Consider the following 25,053-nt stretch of genomic DNA (forward strand, 5'->3'; position numbering starts at 1 on the left):
TTACACAGCTCTGAGCTACTGGTTTATGTTACAGGTACATAAATTGGACACTAGTTTTCCTTGCTCGTTTATAATTACCACAAGCTGTAATACAATAAAGATGAACTTGATTTTATTCAATTTATTTTTGACGATGTAGAAACATATAACCGCAGAAATTAGTTCTCCCTAAAACAATTTGGCCCCCCAAACAAAAGGTCGTACTTTCTCTTTTTGGAAAGACAAAATGTTTTATTTTAAAACCCTGGAAAAGCTATTGAAAAGACAAATATCCATTATATAACCATGAACGTTAAATATCTGGAAACTGTCAATCTTCAAAAAGGTGGTAGGCACTTCCAAAGAGCTAAATATTGCAAATGATTCTACCGTATGTCTTCTCTATTATCAACAGTACTTGATGTGATGTAAAATACCAAGAAGACTCGACTAATTATTCAGTCGCCATCTTAGGGTTCAATTCAATTACCCAAGTAAAAGTTTTGTCCAAGATGTTCCTGTCACAAGAAACTTCTGGGTGAATTTCAGAAATGTCCACTAAAGGATCTTCCTTTTTTGCCTGTGAATGTTTGAGTATTACTGTACTGTTGGTTACTGGCCACTACAGATGCTGGTTCTAGGCCAGCCCAAGGGTCTTCAAGAATTGAAGGCTTGAAATAACTTTCCAACTCATTAGACATTCTTTTTTCTCTACCACGATCCAAATGGTGTAGATGTCCTTGGAGAACCCTGGGGGTGAGGCTGCTGCTCCCGTGGGGAATAGCCAAATTTCTGCTGGGACCCCGCGGGGTACTTGGAATAAGGAGTGAGGGCAGCCGCCAGGGGACGCCAGGGAATGGAGACCCAAATCAGCCTCCCACCCCCCCGGAAGCTGCCGCCCTGTCGCGGAGGGTGGCTGCTCCCTTTGGGCCTTGATCCTTGATCCTTGATCCTTGATCGGGGCAGAATGGTGGCGTGTGTGGCGGATTCCCGTAAGGTCCCGAGGGGAGGGCGGCCGCGGTTCGCCTCCAAGCGGGGTAACACGGAAGCTGCTCAAACTACCCCAACCTCCTACACCCACGCCAGGGTAGGGAGCAGTCGGGGTCAAAAATTCTGTCGGTGCATATCAGGAGACGACGATGAAGACCTCACTGCCACGTTCTCCCCCAAAAAGTCACACTTAAGGAAGACATTTTAAAGGAACATCTTGTAGTGTGGTCCATGCATCGTTTGTATGTATTTACTTGTCCCATTCAACTGAAATCTAAGCAAAAACCTGTGAATGAAACTACCTGAGCCCCTTTTGCTCCTCAAATTGTAATCTTCTATGATCTCATCATTCTCTATAGCTTCCTGTCTGTGCAAATAACTATCATTTTTCTTTCCCCTTCTACAGATGCTAGGAAGAACATCGTCTGACCTTCTGGTTTCTACCAAAGCTCTCGGGCCGGTAATTCTAGCTTTTCTTCCTGGCTTCCCAAAAGTCTCCCAGAATCATCCAAGGGCTCTAAATGCCAAGTCACTTGCCACTAAAGACTACAAATTGGGGGGAGTTCAGAGATATAGACGAACGGCATCCTGGAGGAGTCCAAATTGCCCTGCTTATTTCCCAAAACAGTAAACCAAAAGATCCACTTGGTAGAGAACATCAAAGTACTTCTCCACGCCTTTCTGAGGCAATTACATTCTGGTGTGAGCTTGGCTTTCTCTCTACCTCTTATCTATTCTTAAGGAGCTCAAAAACCCCTCCTCAAAATTAAGCACATCTAGTTCTAGGCATTTCAACGGACTCCAGTACATTCTTAGAAATAAAGCTGTTTCCTTTATGTGTTTTGATTATTAGTCCCTTCCCCCAGCATAAGTTCCTTGAAGGCAGCACCTGTGTTACTTTAGAATTACACCACAACAGGGGCGCCTGGGTGGCGCAGTCGGTTAAGCGTCCGACTTCAGCCAGGTCACGATCTCGCGGTCCGGGAGTTCGAGCCCCGCGTCGGGCTCTGGGCTGATGGCTCAGAGCCTGGAGCCTGTTTCCGATTCTGTGTCTCCCTCTCTCTCTGCCCCTCCCCTGTTCATGCTCTGTCTCTCTCTGTCCCAATAAAAAAAAAAAAAAAAAAAAAAAAAAAAAAAGAATTACACCACAACAAAAGGTACACTAGCTTTGCACAGTCAGAAACTTCAGCATTTAACAGATCTAGCCACACAACACAGGGCAACCGGGCAAAGCCTCTTCTTCAAACTAGAACATTAACACAAAGCAATAAGATCTCATACTGAATGAGCTGTAATTAGTAAGTCCGGTAAGGAGAAAAAAAAAAAAAAAAAAGCTGTTCCATATATTATTTTCTTTTAAAAGCATTAATTCTGCTAATATGTGCTGTCACACAACTATGCAGGATAAAAATATCTTCATGTAGGGGCCGCCTGGGTGGCTCAGTCAGTTAAGCATCCAACTCTTGATTTCAGCTCAGGTCATGATCTCATGGTCGTGAGATAGAGCCCCATGATTCTCTCTACTTCTGTTCTCCCTACTCCCAAATGCTCGCTCTCTCGCTCTCTCTCTCTCGCTCTCTCTCAAGATAAAAACCAATATCTTGATGTAAAGCAGGGGTCAGCAAACTTTTTGTATAAAGAATCAGACAGTAAACATTGTAGGCTATAGTAATAACCGTTGAGTGCAACTTGTGATAAAACCAGTCTCCTAGTAAGAATGAAGTTCTTTTGGGGGGATAATACTTCACTTGGTTGAGATTAAAAATTAGCGTTCCCTATAATCAAAATCAACTGCAAACGTTCATATGGTAATGCTACTTTCTAAATAAGAATGTATGTATTTCATGTTTGAAAGTGTCTTTTTACCCTGAAAGGTGCCGGGCCGTCACATACACACGATTTCAATTCAGCATATTCATTGTTTGGAAGATACCTACAGACTTCATTCTTCTCTTAATATTTGTCTTTCATCTTTCAGGGTGTCCTTCCACTGCAGATCAATCACCTCCAATCGGAGGGTAAGGTGGGTGCAAATGCCTCAACCACACAACGAAACGGATTTTGTAATAGGGTCGTTTCCTCTGCACTCACATCAAAGTCTGAGACCGAGCTCAGAAAATACGTCTACTGCAACCCTGAGTGGGAACGGCGACTTCGTTTTCTTTACCTTAACTTCTGACGGCCTGCAAAGCTATCTAAAAGAGCTTAATGTTATTTGTGATTCAAACAACACTAGCTGGCATCGAAATCACTTCTCATTTTGCATATAAGCACGGTTTGGCTTATAAGTTTAGGTTGAATACTTTAAGAAACATGACCAAGTCTGCAGCAAAAACTGACTTCCAAAGCCATTCGGTGTTCAAGCACAGTGGTTGAGAGCAGTTCTTCTCATTCGGAAAGACCTCAAATCAGCCCAAACCTCAAAAGACTGGAATAGAATTTTACTGTTACTACTAGGCCACTGAACTGCAATGTGGTGGGCAAGTCGGGGTTTTCGGCTTCTACTTCTGATCAAAATTCACGCAGCTAACAATGACTAAGTCCACAGGAGCAACACGACCAGTTCTGTATTTCATGCTACACTCAAATGTTCTCTGCAAAATACCTGCTGATAAGTACAATAAGTAACCCTATATTTTAGCCACTTTACATTTCCACAGTTTCGTAAATTTGCTCACCTAAGCCGTTTTCTGTTAGAGACATATTTTTACTTCCATCAATTGTAATGCATCTTAACAGATCCCACCTCTCGGGTCATACAAAATTAGTGTTTTCTGAACTTTTTGTAAATATTTTTGTCAGCAGTTATTCCACGAGCACTATCATTGAAACTAATTCTTCAAAAACTTCAAGCTTTGACGTGACTTCTTGAATAACAATAACTGAGCTGTATTGGTAACCTCTGCCAATCCGCAAAAGCCAGGGAAAACCACTCAAAATCATTCGCTTTGTTTTTTAATTGATTACTAATGTTCTCAACCCTTGCAGCAACTGTTCTTGCCAAAAAGCTAATAGCTTTAAACAAGTTTATTCTCTCCAGACACATTTCTTTGGCTACTACAATCAAAGGCGATTTAGTTAAGGCACCATCAGTAGTAAATGACTTCCTTACTTGACTAACAAATGGAAACTTAATCTGGGCACAGTCTGATTTTCATTTTTAATAATTCTGTGAAGAAATTCTTCTGTGGCTAAGATATTCCTTTTTCAATTTTCTAATTTTTCTGGCCATTGTTTTCCTGTGAGTTGGGAATATTGGGATGACTGATTAGTCTGGTAATGTCAGCATATACTGTATCTCCTTAGCACAGCTATAGTCTCACCACATAATAATCAATGCTTTGTCATCTAATTTGATAATGTATACTCTAGTGTACTTTAGAAGTATAACATGTTGGAGCACCTGGGTGGCTTAGCCAGTTGAGCGTCTGACTCTTAATTTCGGCTCAGGTCATGATCTCACGAGACTCCACGGGTTGTGGGATCAAGCCTCACATCACTGAGCTTAGGATTCTCCCTCTTTCTCCCTCTGCCCCTCTTCCCCATTTGTGTATGCTTTCACTCTCTCTAAAATAAAAAATTAAAATTAAAAATAATAATAATAATAATAGGGGCACCTGGGTGGTTCAGTAGGTTAAGTGTCTGACTTCAGCTCAGGTCATGATCTCACAGTTCGTGGGTTCAAACCCACCATCCGGCTCTGTGCTGACAGCTCGGAGCCTGGAGTCTGCTTTGGATTCTGTGTCTCCCTCTCTCCCTGCCCCTCCGCTGCTCATACTCTTGTCTCTCTCTCTCTCTCTCTCTCTCAAATAAACATTAAAAAAAATTTTTTTTAATAAAAATAAAAGTATAACTTGTCAAGTCCATTTTTCTCATCTTTTGTTTCAACATGATGGGTACGTGCTGATAATAAAGTAGAATGTCACAGTACAATGATATACAAGGTACGTGAAACAGTGATTATAGTGCACCCAAGTAGTGCAAAACAGTGAGAAAGTCACAAAATCTCAGTCCCAATGACTCAAGCTCACAAAAGCAGCCATAAAGAATATGTAAACAAGCGTGTGTGCCTGTGTTCAAATAGACCTTTATTTATGGACACTGATAACAGAATTTCATTTAATTTCCACACGTCACGAAACAGTATTCTTCTTTTGACTTTTTTAACCATTAAAAAAATGCAACAACCATTCTCAGTTCATAAGCCATTCAAAAACAAGTGGCAGTCTGGATATGGCCCCTAGATTGTATTTTGCTGAGTCCTGCTTTCCACTTCTATCTTAAGAATCCAGAAAAATACAAGCAAATTAAACAGCAAGGAAGTAAAAGCATAGTAAAGTTAAGAGCAGAAATCAATAAGATAGAAATAGAAGAATAAAAAAGTTCCAGTGTAGCCAAGCTGGTTCTTCAGAAGTACCATCATAATGAATATATCTCTAGTAATATTGACTGAGAAAGGGAGAGAGAAAACAAGATTAACAAAATCAGAAATAATGATTTCTGATTTGCACTACAAACTTTAGGGATATTAAAAGGCAAACGAGGGCTTAATAAAATATGCAAATGCTATAAAGGTCACAAAATACCAAAGCTTACCCAAGAAGAAACAGAGTGATTAATCGGAATAGTCCTATATCAACCAGTGATACTCAATTTGAAATTTAAAATCTTCCCCAAAAACACAAACAAAAAAACCCTCCAGATCCAAATGGCTTCACTAGTGAATTCTCCCAAAGCATTAAAGGAAAAAATAAAACCAATTCTAAACAAATTCTCAGAAAAAAGAAAAGGCATGGGGCATGGGGTGCCTGGGTGACCCAGCTGGTTGAGCATCCAACTCTTGATTTCAGCTCAGGTCATGATCCCAGGGTCATGGGATCAAACCCCTCATTGAACTTCACGCTGAGAAAGGAGCCTGATGTGTCAGATTCTCTCTCTCCCTCTGCCCCTCATGCCCGCTCATGCTCTCTCTAAAATAAAATAAAATAAAATAAAATAAAATAAAATAAAATAAAATAAATAAATAAATAAATAAATAAATTTTAAAAGGAAAGAAAGAAAAAAGAGGAGGCAGAAAAACTTCCAACTCCTACTTTAGGGGCAGCATTATCCTGATAGCAAAACTAAACATTATAAGAAAAGAAATTTACATAGCAATATCCTTCAGGAACACAAATACAAAAATCTTTACATTTTAGGTAGTCAAATGCAGTAATACATAAAAAGGATAATGCATTATGACCAAAGAAGGGTCAATACCAAAAATTCAAGATGGTTTATATTAAAAACCAATCAACAGGATTTTAAGAGACTAGAAATGAAATGTATGATCATCTCAATAGAGGCATACAAAGCTCTGACAAAAAATCAACGCCATTCATAAGAACTTGTAGCAAACTAAGAAGAGCATTTCCTCAGCCCAATAGAGTATTCACGAAATCCTTACATCTAAAATCATATTCATTGTGAAAGACTAAATGCTCTCCCCAAAGATCAAGAAATAACAAGCCCAGTATATTTGCTCTCATTCCTTCTATTCTACATTAGAACTAGAGGTTCTAACCACTGCAATAGGCAGGAAAAAAAAAATAAAAGGCATACAGATTGGAAAAGAAGTTGCTTTTATTCGTATACAACCTGATTATTAATGGAGAAAATCCTAGGGAATCTACAACAGCTACTAGAATTAGTGAGTTTTGTAACTCAAAATTTATTTTGTAACTCAGAAGTTATTATGCTGCAGGACACAAGGTCAATATAAAAAAAATCAATTGCATTTCTACATACTAACAATAATTGAAAACGAAAGTTAAAAAACAAAATCACCAAAAAATATGAAATATTCAGGGATAAATTTAACAAAATACATTCAAGAATGTAACATGGAAAGCTACCAAATATTGCTAAGAGAAGTTAAGGATGACCTACATTAATGGACACATGTATGTTCACACATTAATGAACTGAAACGTTCAATGTAGGTAAGATGTCAATTCTCTTGAAAGTGAGCCATAGTCAATACGATCACCATCAAAATTCCAGCAGCCTTTCTTGTAAAAACTGACAAGCTGATTTCAAAATTTACATGGAAATACAAAGGGCATAGAATAGCCAAAACGGGTTAGCAAAAGAGTAACGTAAGACAACTTATACCGTCTGTTTCCAAGATTTACTATAAAGTTGCAGCAATGAAGACGGTGTGGGATTGGCATACAGACAGACTCACAGACCAATGGAACAAATTAGACAGTCCAGAAAAAGACCCATACCTATATGGCCAATTAATTTCTGACAAAGTTCCCAAGGCAAGCCAACAAGGACAATTTTTTTTTTCGAAAAGGGGTGCTGAAACAACCAGATATCCATATGCAAAAGGAACCTGAACCTCCGCTCTTATCTCACATCATATACAAAAATCATCTCAAAATGAATTGATGACCTAAACATAAGTTAAAACTATAAAACTTTCAGAAGACAACCCAACCCAAGGTATGGAGGGGGAGGGGGCACCAGGTCCTCAAGCCCCAGTTCCCACAGGGCATGATGAGTCAGCTGACATCTTTATGTACAGTAGGTTGCATTACAGAAGAATCCTCAGTTAGGGAACCCAACCTATTATATTGAACAGCATATGCAGGTCTTGTTCCAAAGGAAGATATTCTTTCCTCCGGGCTATAAGCAAGCCCAACCTTTGCTCTGGAGGAAGAGACAATACCTACCTTTCAAGGCTGTTCAACTTCGTATCAGCTTTCAACCTGGGGAGCCCCCTTGCCTCTTCCATGTTGAATCTTTTGTGTGTGTGTCTAGCACAGGTCTTTCTCTTTCTTGGTTTACTCCCTTACTTTTATAAAGCACATTTTCTTTCCACAGATGGGAGGTAGAGTTTTTGAGATTTTATTCTACCTTTATTCTACCCTCGTACGTTTGTCATAGTTTGATTAGCTACTGAATTCTAGTTTGGAAATAATTTTCCTCCAGAATTTTGAAGGCACTGCTTTATTGCCGTCTAGGCTTCAATTAAGTTGGGAAGACTGAAGTCATTCAAATTCCTGATCCTTTATAGATCACCTGTTTTTTCCCCTTTCTGCAAGTTTGTAGGATCTTCTCCTTGATCCAAGCTTTCTAAAATTGTTGATGATGTATTTGAAATGGGTCTATGTGGGGGAAAGATCCAACATGGTGGAGAAACAGGGGACCCAAAGTTCCCTTGTCCCTCAAACACAGCAGTGTTGAGGCCAAAGGACTTTGAATTCCAAGAGTCCGGGCTGCAGAGTGGCAGAGACACTTGGGACAACCTGGCGGGCCACCGGTGCGTGATTGTGAACTGGGAGAGAGAAAATGGGTGCATAGGCCGGAAGGGGAGGGATCCCCTTCTGCAGTGTAAGGAAAGGAAGAGAAAGAGAGGCTGTGAAAGTGTAGGGCTGTATCTGGACAAGAGAATTACCACGGACCAGGGATGGAGAAGGATCCAATCTCTAACTGTGGGGCGTTCTCCAGATGGGCCAGCTGTCCAGTTTGCACACCTGGGGAGGAGGGAAGCCTGCCCCTGGCTCGGTAACTAGTTCAGAGCTGCAGTCCACAGTAGGAGAAAGCAATCCCCTCTCTGGAGTGCTGTGGGAAGAAGGAATAAAACCATTCAAAGGACAAAGACTGCCTGCGACCGCCAGCCAGAGGCCATATATTGGCGGAACCGGGGGCACTCGGAGAGAGCCCCTTGAAGGCATCGGGGGTTTCAATCCCAGCTGAGCACCAGGGAGGCGCGGGAGTCGGCAGAGAGGGACAAACTGCCTCGTTCGCCCCGCGGCACAGTGAGGCTGGCCGAAACTGAGTGGTTTGGGACACCGGTCGGTCGGGGCAGGAAAACTAAGGGGTCGCCATTTTTCACCCCACCACCAACAGGGTAGGGCTTCAGGGAAGGGACAGCGGGTCCAGAGGGGAGGCGGTACCCCCTACACCAAGCCACGCCCCTCCACGCCCCGTAACTGCATACCCACCGGAGATTGACGCTGACCAACCAGACAGCCCCCCCTCCAGACAAGGCACCCAGCGGTTTTGCATTTTCTGATTTAATTCTTGGACAGTTCTTCTTACATACATTTTTTTTTCTTTCTTTTCTCCTTCTTATTTCTTCCTCCTCTAGTCTGGTTATTCTGGTTGTTGGTTTGTTTAAGCAGATACATGTAATCTATTCTCTTTATACCTGTTCTATATCGCCTTATTTTCCTCTCTCTCTCTCTCTCTCTCTGGATTAAGCCATATAGTTTCTCTGCCTGGTCAATTTTCTTTTCTTTCTTTTTTTCCCACCCATCATTTCTCCTTGTATGTGATAAGACCTCTTCCACCAACACTGCTCCCGCCACCCCCCCCCCCCCCACTGGTTTGTTGTTGTTGTTGGTTGTTTGTTTTTCTCCAGGGCTACTTCAATGAACAAATCAAAGCACACCTGGTGGAGGGTCCAAAACATCACTAGGAACAGGGAGATAAAGCAACCAGAATCGTAACATCTGAGAACAAGCAACACACTCCAAAAAAACACCTCCTGAAGGGCCAGGCCCAGGACAGCGTATGACCCCTCTTTAATACACTAGTGCTCGCAGGTGCAGGACACATAACAAGCTTTTAAAACACATAAGGGACAGAAAACTAGCCAAAATGACGAAACAGAAGAATTCTCCTCAAAAGAAATTCCAGGAAGACATGACAGCTAAAGAACTGATCAAAACAGATATAAACAATATATCTGATCAAGAACTTAGAATAATAGCCATGAGATTAATTGCTGGGCTTGAAAAAAGCATAGAAGACAGCAGAAAATCTATTGCTGCAGAGATCAAGGAACTAAAAAATAGTCATGATGAATTAAAAAATGCTGTCAATGAGGTGCAAAATAAACTAGAGGCAATGGCAGTGAGGATTGAAGAGGCAGAAGCGAAAATAAGTGAAATAGAAGATAAAATTATGGAAAAAGATGAACCCGAGAAAAAGAGAGATAAAAAAAATTCTAGGCCACGAGGGAAGAATTAGAGAACTAAGTGATTCAATGAAATGTAGTAATATCCTTAGCACAGGAATTCCAGAAGAGAGAAAGGGCTCGAAGGTGTACTCGAACAAATCATAGTCGAGAACTTCCCTAATTTGGGGACGGAAACAGACATTGAACTCCAGGAGGCACAGAGAACTCCCTTCTGATGTAACAGGAATTGATTTTCTGCACGACATACCATAGTGAAACTGGCAAAATACAAAGATAAAGAGAGAATTCCGAAAGCAGCTAGGGACAAACAGGACTTAATCTACAAGGGTAGACACGTAAGGGTAGTGGCCAAGCTATCTACTGAAACGCGGCAGGCCAGAAGGGAGTGGCAAGAAATAGTCAATGTGCTGAATAGGAAAAATATGCAGGCAAGAATCCTTTACCCAGTAAGGCTGTCATTCAGAATAGAAACAGAGATAAAAGGGGCGCCTGGGTAGCTCAGTCGGTTGGGCGTCCGACTTCGGCTCAGGTCATGATCTCATGGTTCGTGGGTTCGGGCCCCGTGTCGAGCTCTGTGCTGACAGCTCGGAGCCTGCTGCCTGCTGCGGATTCTGTGTCTCCCTCTCTCTCTCTCTCCCCCTCTCTCTCAGGGGTAGGTAAACATTAAAAAAAAAAAAATGTAAAAAAAAAAAAACAGAAAGAAAGAAAGATAAAGGTTTTCCCAGACAAACAAAAACTGACGGAGTTCATCACCACTAAACCAGCCCTACAAGAGATCTTAAGGGAGACTCTGTGGGTGGAATGTTGCAAAGATCACAAAGGACCAGAGACATCGCTACAAGCATGAAACCTACAGATAACACAATGACACTACGTCCATATCTGAATAAGTCCATATTTGACACTAAGTTCACTGAATGTAAATGGACTAAATGCTCCAATAAAAAGACATAGGGTATCAGAATGGATAAAAAAAAAAAAACAAGACCTATCTATTTGCTGTCCACAAGACACTCATTTGAGACCTGAGGACACCTTCAGATTGAAAGTGGGGGATGGAGAACCATCTACCATGCTACTGGAAGTCAAAAGAAAGCTGGAGTAGCCATACATGTATCAGACAAACTAGATTTTAAACTGAAGGCTGTAACAAGAGATGAAAAAGGACATTATATCATAATTATGGGATCTATCCATCAAGAAGAACTAATAATTATAAACGTTTATGCAACCAATTTGGAAGCACCCAAATATATAAAATAATCACCAACATAAGCAATCTTATGTGGTAATTGCAGGGAACATTAAAACTCCACTTACAACAATGGACAGATCATCTAGGCAGAAAATCAATAAATCAAAAATGGCCCTGAATGATACACTGGACCAGATGGACTTGACAGATATATTCAGAACTTTTCATCCCAAAGCAGCAGAATACACCTTCTTCTCAAGTGTACATGGAACATTCTCCAAGACAGATCACATACTGGGTCACAAAACAGCTGATAAATATAAAAGAATTGAGATCATACCATGCACATTTTCATATCACAATGCTATGAAACTGAAAATCAACCACAGGAAAAAGTCTGGAAAACCTCCAAATGCACGGAAGTTAAAGAACATCCAACTAAAGAATAAATGGGTCAACCAGGCAATTAAAGAAGAAATTAAGAAATATTTGGAAACAAATGAAAATGAAAACGCGACAATCCAAACCCTTTGGGATGGAGCAAAGGCAGTCCTAAGAGGAAAATGCATTGCAATCCAGGCCTATCTTAAGAAACAAGAAAAATCCCAAATACAAAACGTAACGCAACCCCTAAAGGAACCAGAACAGCAAACAAAACAAAACAAAACAAAACAACAACAAAAAAAACCAAGGCCAGCAGAAGAAGAGAAATAATAAAGATTAGAGCAGAAATAAACAATACAGAATCCAATAAAACATAGAACAGATCAATGAAACTAAGAGCTGGTTTTTTGAAAAAGTAAACAAAAGGGATACGCCCCTAGCCAGACTTCTCAAAAAGAAAAGAGGACCCACATAGATAAAATCACGAATGAATTTGGACTTATCACAACCAATCCTTCAGAAATATAAACATTTATCAGAGAATACTATGAAAAATTTTATGCCAACAAACTGGACAGCCTGGAAGAAATGGACAAATTCCTAGCCACCCACACGCTACCAAAACTCAAACAGGAAGAAATAGAAAATTTAATAGACCCATAACTAGTGAAGAAACTGAATCAGTTATCAAAAATCTCCCAACCAATAAAAGTCCTGGGCCAGATAGCTTCCCAGGGGAATTCTACCTGAGATTTAAAGCAGAGTTAATACCTATCCTTCTCAAGCTGTTCCAAAAAATAGAAACGGAAGTTAAGATTCCAGATTCATTTTATGAAGCCAGCATTACCTTGATTGTCAAACCAGAGACCCCACAAAAAAGGAGAATTAAGGCCAATATCCCTGATGAACATGGATGCAAAAATTCTCAACAAGATACTAGCAAATGGAATTCAACATCATATAAAAAGAATTAATGGGGCGCCTAGTGGCTCAGTCGGTTAAGCGTCAGACTTCGGCTCAGGTCATGATCTTGTGGTTCCTGAGTTCAAGCCCCATATCAGGCTCTATGCTGACAGCTCAGAGCCTGGAGCCTGCTTCAGATTCTATGTGTGTGTCTCTCTCTCTCTGCCCATCCCCTGCTCGCACTCTGTCTCTTTCACTCTCAAAAATAAATAAACATCAAAAAAAATTTTTTTTAAAGAATTATTCATCATGATCAAATGGGATTCATTCCAGGGCTGCAGGGCTGGTTCAATATTCACAAATCAGGGGCGCCTGGGTGGCGCAGTCGGTTAAGCGTCCGACTTCAGCCAGGTCACGATCTCGCGGTCCGTGAGTTCGAGCCCCGCATCGGGCTCTGGGCTGATGGCTCAGAGCCTGGAGCCTGTTTCCGATTCTGTGTCTCCCTCTCTCTCTGCCCCTCCCCCGTTCATGCTCTGTCTCTCTCTGTCCCCCAAAAAATAAATAAACATTGAAAAAAAACTAAAAAAAAAAAAATTAAAAAAAAAATTCACAAATCAACCAATGTGATACATCACATTAACAAAAGAAAGGATAAGAACCATATGATCCTGTCAATAGATGTAGAAAAAGCATTTGACAAAATACAGCATACTTTCTTACTAAAAACCCTCAAGAAATTCAGGATAGAAAGAACATACCTAAACACCATAAAAATCATATATGAGAAGCCCACAGCTAATATCCTCCTCAATGGGGAAAAACTGAGAGTTTTCCCCCTGAGATCAGGAACACAAAAGGGATGTCCACTCTCACCACTGTTGTTTAACATCGTGTTTGAAGTCATACCTCAGCAATCAGACAACAAAATGAAATAAAAGACATCAAAATTGGCAAAGAAAAGTCAAACTTTCACTTTTTGCAGACAACATGATATTCTACATGGAAAACCTGAAGGACTCCACCAAAAGTTCGCTAGAACTGATACATGAATTCAGCAAAGTCTCAGGATACAAAATCATTGTACAGAAATCAGTTGCATTTCTATACACCAATAATGAAGCAACAGAAAGAGAAATCAAGAAATCGATCCCATTTACAATTGCACCAAGAACCATAAAATACCTAGGAATAAACCTAACCAAAGACGTAAAAGATCTGTATTGTGGAAACTATAGAAAACCTTTATGAAGGAAATTGAAGGAGACACAAAGAAATGGAAAAACATTCCATGCTCACGGATTGGAAGAATAAATATTGTTAAAATGTCAATACTATACAAAGCAATCTACACATTCGATGCAATCCCAATCAAAATTGCACCGACATTCTTCTCAAAGCTAGAATAAACAATCCTAAAATTTGTATGGAACCACAAAAGACCCTGAATAGCGAAAGTAATGTTGAAAAAGAAAACCAAAGCAGAAGGCATCATAATCCCAGACTTTAGCCTCTACTACAAAGCTGTAATCATCAAGACAGTATGGTACCTGCACAACAACAGACACATAGACCAATGTAATAGAATAGAGAACCTAGAATTGGACCCACATGTGTATGGCCAACTAATCTTTGACAAAGCAGGAGAGAGTATCCGATGGAAAAAAAGACAGTCTCTTTAGCCAATGGTGCTGGGAGAACTGGACAGCAACATGCAGAAGAATGAAACTACATCCAGATGGCCAACCGACACATGAAAAAATGCTCAACATCACTCATCATCAGGGAAATACAAATCAAAACCACAATGAGATACCACCTTTCACCTGTCAGAATGGCTAACATTAACAACTCAGGCAACAACAGATGTTGGCGAGGATGCGGAGAAAGAGGATCTCTTTTGCATTGCTGGTGGGAATGGAAGCTGGTGCAGCCACTCTGGAAAACAGTATGGAGGTTTCTCAAAAAACTAAAAATAGAACTACCCTACGACCCAGCAATTGCACTACTAGATATTTGTCCAAGGAATACAGGTGTGCTGTTTCGAAGGGACACATGCACCCCCAAGTTTATAGCAGCACTATCAACAATAGCCAAAGTATGGAAAGAGCCCAAATGTTCATCGATGGATGAATGGATAAAGAAAATGTGGTGTGTGTGTGTGTGTGTATGTATATATATATATATATATATATATATATATATATATACATACACACACAATGGAGTATTACTCGGCAATCAAAAATAATGAAATCTTGCCATTTGCAACTACTATGGAACTGGAGGGTATTATGATAAATGAAATTAGTCAGAGAAAGACAAAAATCATATGACTTCACTCATATGAGGACTTTCAGTGACAAAACAGATGAACATAAAGGAAGGGAAACAAAAATAATATAAAAACAGGGAGAGGGACAAAACAGAAGAGACTCATAAATATGGAGAACAAACTGAGGGTTACGGGAGGAGTTGTGGGAGGTGGGATGGGCTAAATGGGTAAGGGGCATTAAGGAATCTACTGAAATCATTGCTTCACTATATACTAATTTGGATGTAAATTTTAAAAAATAAAGTTAAATTAAAAAAAAAAAAAGAATGAAACTAGACCACTTTCTTACACCACACACAAAAATAAACTAAAAATGGATGAAAGACCCAAATGTGAGTGAGGAAACCATCAAAACCCTAAAGGAGAAACAGGCAACAACCTCTTTGAACTCACTCGCAGCAATTTCTTCAACACGTCTCCAAAAGCAAGGGAATTAAAAGCAAAAATGAACTATTAGGACCTCATCAAGATAAAAAGCTTCTGCACTGCAAAGGAAACAAGCAACAAAACTAAAAGGCAACCAGCAGACTGGGAAAAGATATTTGCAAATGGCATATCGGATAAAGGGTTAGTATCCAAAATCCATAAAGTACTTACCAAACTCAATACCAAAAAACAAATAATCCAGTGAAGAAATGGGCAGAAGACATGAATAGACACTTTTCCAAAGAAGACATCCAGATGGCTAACATGAAAAGATGCTCAACGTCACTCATCATCAGGGAAATACAAATCAAAACCACACTGAGATACCACCTCACACCGGTCAGAGTGGCTACAATTAACAACTCAGGAAACAAGAGATGCTGGTGTGGATGTGAAGAAACAGGAACCCTCTTGCACTGTTGGTGGGAATGCAAACTGGTGCAGCTGCTCTGGAAAATAGTGTGGAGGTTCCTCAAAAAATTATCCAAGGGATACAGGAGTGCTGATTCAGGGGCACATGTACCCAGTGTTTATAGCAGCTCTTTCAACAATAGCCAAATTATGGAAAGAGCCTAAATGTCCATCAACTGATGAATGGATAAAGAAGATGTGGTTTATATATATAATGGAATATTATTTGGCAATGAGAAAGAATGAAATCCTGCCATTTGCAGCAACATGGATGGAACTGGAGGGTATTATGCTAAGTGAAATAAGTCAATCAGAGAAAGACAGATATCATATGTTTTCACTCATACGTGGAACTTCAGAAACTTAACAGAAGACCATGGAGGAAGGGAAGGGGGAAAAAAATAGATACAAACACAGAGAGAGGGAGGCAAACCATAAGAGACTCTTAAATACAGAGAACGAACTGCGGGTTGATGGGAGGGGTGGGGGAGAGGGGAAAATGTTTTAATTAAAGTATTTTCATTCTCACACTTCCATCATTCTCTCATAATGCTCTTCTTTCTTCTAGGAGTTGTGAATTCCTGAAATTAGATATTTATTTTAGAAACACTGAAGCAGCCTCAACAACAGCAATGTGAACAAAATAACACTAATTAGAACAGTGGTGGCAAAACAAATCAGATTTAAGCATTTTGTCCCACACTGAATTCGACCAATGTGGTCCAGCTTCTACATATATTTTTCTTTAAAGTTTATCAAAATCACCAAAGTGCAGTCTATTTCATGCAATGACTACTATAAATCCCAGCAATTAAAAAAAAAAAAACAAACATAATCACAACTGCTAGAATTACCACATCTTGAGGTATGTTTTAGTAGGAATAAATTGACCTAACTATGTGAGCCCCAGTCAGCAAAACAGCTAACTTTGAAAGCCACAATACCCATCTCTTTATGATGGGCTATACTCTCAAGGACTATAGCTTGCCATGAATAATCGAGAATATGATGCAATCAAAAACCCAGAGACAAGAGGAAAATGTCTGTAGCAATGAAGGCTTTTTGTTTCCTTACCTAAGCTCACTTCTCAAATACTTGGGAAACAGAAAAATGACTGTGCATACAAAATAAAAGAATCTAAACAGATAATCCTAAGAGCTTAAATGTTTCTCAGAAGTAACCATCATAAAATTTCTGCCCGTGGATTAAATTCTTTAACATACTGAAGCAGCAGATAATGTTGACCATCTGCCAGTCTGTTTCAAGATGGCAGCTTAAACTATAAATTTTATTGGGGCTCCCGGGTGGCTCAGTCGGTTAAGCATCCGACTCGGTTTCAGCTCAGGTCATGATTTCATGGTTCATGGGATTGAGCCCCATGTCAGGCTCTGCACTGACAGCACAGAGCCTGCTTGGTATTCTCTCTCTCTCTCTCTCTCTCTCTCTCTCTCTCTCTCTCTGTCCTTCCTCTGCTCTAAAAAAAAAAAAAAAAAAAAAAAAGAATTACAAAGTTAGAAAGGGACTCAAAAGGTCATTTATTCCATCTCCATACCTTCAAATAGGACCTCATCAAACAATCCATAGCAAAAGAAACATAAAGACATCTAGTGGAGATTAAATAACTCACCTTAGAAAACTACTCCTTTTTTAAAAAAACCTCTCCCATAATCTATGCCTTAAATTTGTCTAGCTAATGACTGTATACACCTAACTTTGACTAAGTATTCTAAGGCATTCTTTCACTAGGTCTACCATATATAAAATAGTTATCTAGGAGAAAACAATGTCTGAAATAATAATGAGTCCCGGGTGGCTCAATCGGTTAAGCATCTGACTCCTGATTATGGCTCAGGTCATGATCTCGAAGGTAGTGAGTTCAAGCCCCACATCAGGTTCTGTACTGGAGGTGCAGAGCCTGCTTGGGATTTTCTCTCCCTCTCTCTCTCTGCCCCTCCCTTGCTTGCTCGCTCTCTCAAAATACATAAATAAACTTAAAAAACAGAAATAACGCTGAGTACATTAAAATATGCATATTTTCCATTCACAAATAGATGCTCAAAATTAGTAACATGATAATATAAATCAGTCCAGAAATGAGATATCATCAATTGAAGTTGAGGGCTATCGGGATCTCAAATCATGCAGCGCAATTCCCAATTTCTTTGAAGATGAAACCCAGGAAAAGATATTATTCCTATTAATGGTCTATGAAAGAACACCTTATAGCATTTAAGGAAGCCTTACTTAAAAGAATTGACGAATCTTTTTATTGATCAAATCATTATTTTGTAATGGAACCACTGCCTGATCCACCTGCTTAATATAGTCAGGTAAAGTCACAGGACATGGCCTCTTGTCGAACAGAACGGGCAATCCTGGCATATTGTTGCTAAGGGGGAGAAAGGAAAGTAGCCTTCAGTTACTGAGCACTTAGGGTTTACCTCCATTAAACCGTCCAATCTTCCCCCAAATCCTATAAAATAGTATTAACATCTTTTTTTTTTAATAAGGGTACAGGTTTGGAAACTTGTCTGTGATTACACAGAAAATAAGTTGTAGTTCCAGAACTGGACAACAGATATAACTGGCCCCTTCCACTCTTACCGCATGCAGTAAACGATCCTTGGAGAAATGTTCTCTAGAAAAGAATATCACTGTACGTACTGCAAAAATCAAAGTATTAATCCAAAGAAGCCATGAGGGCTTTCTAATTTTACTGTGATATTTACACAAAATAGATAATAATTATCAGTTAAATGAAAAAATCTAAAGTTGTTGGTTGTTGAGGAACAATCAATCAAAAGTTCTTAGCCTGGATTCTCTTCTCTTTGGTCATACATTAGGCTACTGGTCTCAATATTTTAAGCTCTCCTTTAGTAAATCAAAATTTAAGGGTGATAAAAAAAAAATCACACAACCTTATGTTTTGCTGTCATTGAAAATTACCGAATTCTAATCTCAGCTCCATGAAACCATTCTTAACCTGTCCTAGCTCAGTGACTATTCCAAAACCCCACCATTCTCCTTTACCACCGAACGCCCCACCCCCATCTCCTCTCATCAAGTGATCTTGACTCCTATCTACCTCTTAGAGAACATAAGCTTTGAACTCTCGAACCTTTTACCACCCAACCTATAAATATCCGTATCTATTCTCACTTCTTTTCTTCCTTTTCCAGTGCATCTCTCCTCCTGTCTACACTAGCACACTGCCTAGGATCACAGCTAGCTAGCACTTAGTTGATACTTTAAAAATGTAACAAACTCATTCTAGACTGATTCTTCCAACTCTGCTCGTCCATCGTTCCCTACATTTTCAGAGACAGATCCATCCACTATCTCCTCTCTCTCATCTCCTACATCTTCAAACATTTCCTCTTCATTGGCTCTTTCCCTAACAGCTCATCAGTCTTTAAAGAAAAAAAAAAAAAACTTACAAACCTTTTTCAGTTACTGCTTTATCCCTTTCTTTCCTTCAGAGTCAAACTTCTTTAAAGAAAAGTGTGTCTGGGGATTTTATATTAAGGAAGTACTGTCCATTTCTTTTAAGCAGGATAATAGTACAGTTTTGTTTTTTTTTTTAAGAAAGAATCCTTAAAATTTTTTTTTAAGTTTATTTAAGTAATCTCTACACCCAACGTGGGGCTCGAACTCACTGCCCTGAGGTCAAGAGTCGCGCTCTCTACCAGCGGAGCCAACCGGGCACCCCAAACAGATATATATTGAAAACAATTACAGATAAAAAGATATGATACTTGAGCTTAGCTTTAAAACAATCCAAAAATAAATAAATTAATTAATCAAAAATAAATAATCCAGTTGGGGGCAGGGGTTATAGATGAAACAAAATTGGTGATGTGCTCATTCTTCAAGCTTAGGTAATGACTACATGGGACTCATCATTCTATTTTCTTTTGTATTTGTATTATTATGGAAAAAGCAAATGTTTTTTTCAAGTGGCTTAAGCTCACATTCCTCTTTCTCATTTTTGCAAAGTTTAGAAGTGATTTGAAGTCACCAGATCCACTGGGTACGTTTCAATCTTTACCTTACTTGCCCTCTGCAAGACACATGATACTCTGGGCCATTCCTGCTTCTAACTTTCCTCTCGTTTGTCATTTGTTATGCATGCCCGCTCTGATTCTTCTCTTTCTCTGCCTCCCAATCTCTCAGTCTCATTTGTGGGCATTTCTCCCCCTTGCTTTCAAACATGGTCCTCCCTCCCCTCCTCAAACACACACACACACACACACACACACACACACACACACACACACCACAAATGCTGCTGCTTCCCAAACTTATTCAAACTTTTCCTTTTTCGTTTCTATATATTCCTATGTGAGCTGACTCATTCTCTCCTTTAATTTCAACTACTTATGCACATGCAAACCTCCACCTCCAGCCCTGAACTCTCTCCTGAACTCCAGATCCAAATGCATCCTTACCTGAATATCCCACAAGAACTTTGAATGAATATCAAAACTGAGCTGGTCTTTATCTTTCACCCCATCAAAACCCTGCTCCTTTTCCTCTCGATCAACGGTTTTATTATCCTTTCAGACATCCTAGGCAGAAAACTAGGAATCATTTGTCTTAAGGTTCCAAATATGTCTAGCCCCCAACTTAAATCGTACTAATTTTATCCCTTAAATACTTCTACAATCCCTGTGTTTCCATAACTCCAGCTGCTTAGTTCAGACTCTCTTCATTTTTCCACTGTATTTTTTTTCCCCTAAAACTGATTGCCCCATACCACTCTAATTTCCCCCCTCCTGGGTCTATTCTTCACACTTCAGCTGGAGTTATCTCTCTAAAATACAAACCCAGGGGCGCCTGGGTGGCTCAGTTGGTTAAGCATCCGACTTCAGCTCAGGTCATGATCTTACAGTCCATGAGTTCAAGCCCCACATCGGGCTCTGTGCTGACAGAGCAGAGCCTGGAGCCTGCTTCAGATTCTGTGTCTCCCTCTCTCTCTGCCCCTCCCCTGCTCATGCTCTGTCGCTCTCTGGCTCAAAAATAAATAAAAACATTTTTTTAAAAATGTTAAATACAAACCCAATAACACCACTACTCCATTTGAAATTCTTCAATGGTTGCCCCATGATGAAAAACAAAAACAAAAACTTCCAAACTCTTTATCATGGTACCAAGTACTTTAATATCTGGCCTCTCCCATCACTATACTGCATTCACTCTGGAACTGGGGCATCAGAATGACCTAGGATTCTCCAAACAAAACACTCAAATATATCCTTTGCTTTTTGTTGCGCCATTTGCCTAGAATGAGTTTCCTCAACTTCCCTCCAGGGACAGCCTACTCAACTTTCTTTAACGCGGGTCAAATGGAACGTCACACTGGAAACTTCCCCTGATCTCCTTAGAGTCAGGGTATTTCTACCAATGGGTCCAGAGAACAGCCATCAGTGGCTGAGATCACGACTTAGATGAGTTAGACCCACTTGGGTTGAAATCCCAGGTTCAAACCTTACCAGGTACGACTCTGGACAAAAATCTTTAAGCCTGTTTCCTCATCTCTGAATAACAGTAGCTAGGGATTTTTATGAGCATTAAATAATGGACTACATACAAAATACTGTATAGTGCCTCGCTGAGATTAGGTAATCAATAAATGTTACTGTTATATTGCGATGTATTCCCACTCTGGGCTCCTATAGCAACTCGCACCTATCTCTGCCATACCGTTACGATCACATGACTGTTTGCCCATACAGAACACATCGTCTTTTAATTCCCACTATCTGGCATAATGTCCACAATTTAACAGGTTCGTTAACAAAGCTTGAATGAATAAATAAAACACTTCCAATCCCTATAGTATTAAGGCGTCAATTTTTTTACTAACGGTCTTACTAGATTTAAGTTCCATCTCCTTCTACAAAATCGGTAATTTAAGTAAAAGTTACAGGCCAGTCTCATTTTAATGGAGGAAAATAGGAATTTTGTAGTGGCCTTATGTGGTTTACTTGTTGAAAACACACCCACAAAATAAACCCGCCGTGCTACCCACGATTTTTCTGCATACTATATAAAATGCCAAATGTCTAGGATGGTTGTCTCCCTGTTGAAAAAAATGTAAAGGTTTTCTAAATCTGTGTCAGCTTCCTTACCACCAGGACCTAAGCCAACCCTAAGGGCTAAGGTGTATTACAGAGTTGCTGTTTCGTTTTGTTTTGTTTGGGCAATTTTCATCCTGAAAGCACGCTCCTGAGAAATTCCAAAGAATACTGAAATAACCAAAGAAAATAATTAGTACCCACTGCTAAAAAGCAAAAAAAAAAAAAAAAAAAAAAAAAAAAAAAAAAAAAAAAAAAATCAATCAATCAATCAATAAATAAATAAGAAAGAAAAGTCTGTGCTTTAAAAATTCCAGTAATTTAGGGGCGCCTGGGTGGCGCAGTGGGTTAAGCGTCCGACTTCAGCCAGGTCACGGTCTCGCGATCCGGGAGTTCGAGCCCCGCGTCGAGCCCCGCGTCGAGCCCCGCGTCGGGCTCTGGGCTGATGGCTCAGAGCCTGGAGCCTGTTTCCGATTCTGTGTGTCCCTCTCTCTCTGCCCCTCCCCCGTTCATGCTCTGTCTCTCTCTGTCCCAAAAATAAATAAACGTTGAAAAAAAAAATTTTTTTTTTAAATTCCAGTAATTTAAAGTTAAACTAATCTTCAAAATAGAATCAAAATATGGGCAGGCAGCGGCCAAGCTAGTAAGTGGGAAGGTGGGGGTCCTCATTTTGCGATCTTAACCCTCAATAAATACAATGCAAAAGGCAAAACGGTTATGGAAAAAAAAAAAAGATACTACTATATAAAAGCATGGTCTCTACTTCTACACTTGACCTTTAAGCATTAATGCCTTTTGAATAATAATGAATTAGGGGCTTAATATGCAAACACCTCTGAGCTACTTCAGAATAATCATGAATAAAAGCCTAGAAACCACACGTTCTCAGGAAAAGGAGACAGGCCTGTTAAAAAATTTTTTTTTAGTTTCTCAGGTCTCGCATCAAATGTGTGCCATACATACGGTTCGGCACCGAGAGGCAGCAACCTGGGAGGGTCAGAGGCGCCGCAGGCCCGAGGCCCTGCGGCTGGGGTGGCTGCTCATCCCTGAGACTTACGCGGGGCGGTGGCCCAGCCCAGCCGGGGTGGGGCTGAGCGCTGTCAGCCGGGGCGGGCCCAACGGCGGGCCACCCAAGTCTCACCTCCACTTCCCTTTCCCAGCGCAGAGCCCAGTTCCGCGACCACCCAAGAGCCCCCGCACCACAAAGACAGATTTTTTTTCTCGCCCGGTCCGCTCAAAGTTTATCGTTCCCTGCCAGCGGTCGGGGCCGCCGGGCTTTGTAGTTCGCCGGTCCAGGCCACCCCGCCGAGGCCGAGAGCCTGTGCAGCCGCTAAACTACAATGCCCATAATGCCCCGCGAGCCTCGCGCTCCCACGGCCCTCCTCCTCCCCTCCCGGCGCCCCAAGACCGCGGCACTGCCCTGGCGGCGGGAGACCGGGTGGGGCTGTCCACCTGAACGCCCCACCACCTGCCCCCTCCTGCCCGCGGCGCTCTCCCTCGGATTCATTACCTAGGTGCCGCAGGTTGGCCGGCTGTGGGTGATGCGGTCCGGGTGGGGGTGGGGCACAGGCCGCCGCCGCAGCCGCCGCCGCGGAGTCCGTTAGTTCCCGACGTGCGTGAAGAGGCGGCGGCGGCGGCGTACGGTTGCCATGGCAGCCGCGGACCGAGCGGTGGGGGGCGCGCGGGGACGCCAAGACAACTCGGGGGAGGAGCCTGGGAACCCCACCCGGGTGCGGGGGAAGGGAGGCGCCCGGGTGCTTCGGGGGAAGGAGGGAGACTGTGACATTGAGGAGGGCGAGTGACTAATGACTCGGTGGGGCCGGATGAGCCCTGCTGCGGCAGCGTCCAATCCCCTTGGCATGACGCGTGTCCTGTGCCGCCGGCGGAGCGCGTTGGTGCCCGCTCTATTCCGAGAGGGTGCCTGTGGCGTCAGAGGAAGGAGCGCCCCAGCGGCTCAGCGCCGGCTCTTTAAAGGTCGTCTGGTCCGGCCCCTCCCCCGCCGCCTCGGCCGAGTGGCGGGGTGGGACCCGAAGCCACCCTGGGGCTTTTCACCGGGAAAGTCGCAGTCTCTCACACCTTTTCTGCCACTCTCTGAGGAGTGGGCTAGAAATGAATCCGTTAGTAAAAATGTAGTGCCTACAGCCTTTAGGCTCATTCGGGAGGTTTGAGAACTTGTACGTGGCAGTGATTTCAGCTGAATTTTTGATGTGTAGTATTTCTTAGGTGACCGTTTGCGGACTCTCCAGGACCCGCCTGAGAGATGCAGTGCGGTAGAAACTGAGGTCAAGCGCATGGGCTTCCGAAACCCGCTTCTGGGTTCACGTCCTGCCCCTATACTTGGTAGCTGATGACCGGGGGGCAATTTATTTACCCCCTGTGATGCTGAAAGTTTTAATCTGCAAAATGCAGGTAATGGCCAGCTCCCAGTGCTTGTGAGAAATAAAAAGCATTAGACTGGCATTTAACAATAACTTTTAAATCTTAGTTATTTAACATTTCCTGATAAGTATCAGGAGAATGGGTAGCCTGGAGGTGAGGGTGGGACTTTTTTTTTTTTTAGAGGGGGGGAAGAGGGGGAGGAGGGCGGGGGGGGGGGGGGGGTGGGCAGAGACAGAAAGGGAGAGAGAGAATCTTGAGCAGGCGCCCACTCGGTGCGGAGCCGGAGGTGGGGCTCCATCTCCTGACCCGTGAGCCAAAATCAAGAGTCAGATGCTCAACAGACCGAACCGCCCAGGCTCCACTGAAGAGGGAATTTTCCGCGGTGATGGAGAAGATGTGTATCATGCTTAGCGTTTGGGTTACAGAGGTCTGTGCATTTGTCAAAACTCATGGAATGGTGCAGGTAATGAAATGCGTGCATTTCACTGTGTGTGAATGTACCTCCAGAAAAGAACATAATATTTTTTTAAGATCTCCCTTCGCAACTTTCAAATAGACAACACAGTGCCATTAACTGTAGTCCTGCTGTACGTTACATCCCCAGGAATTATTTATTTTATAACAAAATTCGTACTCGGTGACCCCCTTCACCCATTTTGCACCCCCACCCCCACCTCTGGCAACCACCAATTTGTTCTCTGCCTCTGTAAGATTGTTATTAGAGCGGTAGACTCTAATAGCGACCACAGAGATATTCTGCATCCAATCTCCAGATTTTGCAAATGAGGAAAATGAGACCTAGAGATTTAAGTAAATGGGGGAAATTACTGACCCTGTCGTTTTCTAGCAATAAACGTCTCTTGAGAAATTAGGATTGAAAATAGCAAGCTACTGTGTATATCATCCAGTTCTCAGTCGGGGTCACCTTGTCCACAAAAATCTTGTTGAGATTGACTCAAGTCCCTTTTCCACCTCCTGTGGAAAGGCCAATGTCTTCTCCGAG

At 41.5% G+C, this 25,053-nt stretch overlaps 1 protein-coding gene and 1 pseudogene across 3 annotated transcripts in view; both read right to left on the bottom strand.

Annotated features, from left to right (window-relative positions):
- KATNAL1 (katanin catalytic subunit A1 like 1) overlaps window positions 1-23,471 on the bottom strand; it is an 87,319-nt gene extending 63,848 nt beyond the window's left edge. Inside the window, exon 1 of one of the 3 annotated variants that reach the window (XM_047871190.1) lies at window positions 23,182-23,471. The gene's annotated coding sequence lies outside the window, so the exon portion shown is untranslated. Of the gene's footprint in view, window positions 1-22,728; window positions 22,930-23,181 lie in introns of those variants that run through there. The other 2 variants (XM_047871195.1, XM_047871200.1) reach the window with 2 other exon arrangements.
- On the bottom strand, window positions 525-24,455 carry LOC125156551 (M-phase-specific PLK1-interacting protein-like; annotated as a pseudogene).
- Window positions 24,456-25,053: the final 598 nt, after the last annotated feature.

The sequence above is a fragment of the Prionailurus viverrinus genome, chromosome A1, assembly GCF_022837055.1.
Source record: "Prionailurus viverrinus isolate Anna chromosome A1, UM_Priviv_1.0, whole genome shotgun sequence".
In the NCBI taxonomy this organism is placed as follows: domain Eukaryota; kingdom Metazoa; phylum Chordata; class Mammalia; order Carnivora; family Felidae; genus Prionailurus; species Prionailurus viverrinus.